Source organism: Nanorana parkeri, unplaced genomic scaffold, assembly GCF_000935625.1.
Source record: "Nanorana parkeri isolate BGI_ZX_2015 unplaced genomic scaffold, ASM93562v1 scaffold931, whole genome shotgun sequence".
Taxonomy (NCBI): Eukaryota; Metazoa; Chordata; class Amphibia; order Anura; family Dicroglossidae; genus Nanorana; species Nanorana parkeri.
The window spans coordinates 1-1,831 of record NW_017307199.1 but is presented as its reverse complement, the minus strand read 5'-3'; positions in this window follow the sequence as shown (position 1 = coordinate 1,831).

The window sequence follows — 1,831 nt, the reverse complement described above, 5'->3', positions numbered from 1 at the left end:
ACAACTTGGGAGGGCGGGTGGGCAACTTCTTCTGGTGTTGAAGTCTTCTATACACTTGTGAAATGTCACTGTGCAGTCCTGTAAAGTAAAATGGCTCCACCTGCTCACACCATAGGATCGTAGCCAATCACGAAGGAGCTATTTTACATATACATAGAAGTTAACACCTACTTATTAGGCTATGCTTCTATTAGTCAAGGCTACCTTTTACTATTAATTCAAGGTGCCTTCATGACTCATAAGAAACCTAGGCCTGGAGAAATACACCAAATTGGCTGATAATCAAACTTACCCCATAAAAGACACAGACAACAATTAAGTTGAAAAAGGACAAGGCCACAGCTTTATTTCCAATTTAGGTGTACGTTTAATAAACTGTGATAAAACTAGCTTTATCACGAGTTAACTTTACTCAGCAGATCTCTTTGTTTTTCTCGGCTGCACACAGGCTGTTTAATAACCTGCGAAAAGAAAACTTATCTCACGTAACAGCTGTGAAAGGCTGAGATAAGTTATCTCAGTGATCAGTTGAGAAAGCAATGTGGGGAATGTATTCTGAGCTGCACAATGACATCCTTTGTGGTAATCTGCAATCCTCCTGACAGGATCGTAGTTTAATCTGCCAAACCACCCATTAACAATATTACAAAGCACCGCTATAGCAAAGTGCAACAGTTATTTCACTGTTAAAATTAAGAAAATTGCTAAAAAATAGGATTTACATGTTCTGATTTGTTCAGCATGTACCAGTACAAAACCATGAATTAAACTACCAGAGGCAGCCACAATGCGAGGCAGTGATGGGGTTAAACATTCTAAAGGGGCACTCTGATGGAGCCTAGCAATGTAAGTGGGCACTCTGACACATGCTGGAAATTAGAATGTTTGGCGTCCATGAAAAAAGCCTGCTATCCCGAGATAGGTGCATCAGCACTGTGTGTGTGCAAACACACTAGCAGCAGGTATTAATGCATCATAAACGGCGGACCATGGTGGCGAAATGGTGTTACAGACTGTTATGTGTGGAGTGCAATGTTCACTGCATCTGCCTCAAAAACATACTGCCCAGACATCCTTCAAGCTTTATTTGGTGGGCCTGTTTCTGAGGGAGAGTGAGACTTCAACAACAAGCCCTAAGGTCACATGACCTTACTGAACTTTCCCTCACACTACACAGATACAGGGAGGGGACTTGAAACTGCCACTGTCACTCTCATGAGGGAAGGGTGGCATTAAAACAGAATTCCCTCCTGTTCCCTCTCAAGGGCTGTGGCACACTGCAGGTGAAGCGAAGCAAAGGGAAAAAAAACCCAATCCCGAACACTCGTGTGCACACACACATGCACAATCACATACGTCTGACACAAAGATTGAACTTGATGGACCTGTGTATTTATTCAACCTCAAATACTATGTAACTATAACTCTAGCGGCGCACGGACATTTTTTGGGGAGAATGAGTTGTGGCTTATTTATATGTAAATAGCGCCACCCATTCATATGCAAATATCACAGTCGAGACTATTTTCAGTGGGTGACCAGCAGCCCCTATCTTAATTTTGGTTGTCCCTGTCTGCCTGACATCTTCTGTCCGGGTTTCAGCTTTCATGAAACCCGAACACATCATTCAAAACCCGGACTGTCCGGGTAAAACCCGGACAGGTGGCAACCCTATTCGCACCGCACCGCAGCTTGGCTACACTGTAGTTTGTCCGACACAGCGGAGCTTGGGATCGCCAGCGGCAACGCAGGGGGGGGCGCACAAACGCACGCATATTACAAGTGATCGCCAGACGTCTGAACGCTTGTATGTAAACAGCCATTGCTGGCT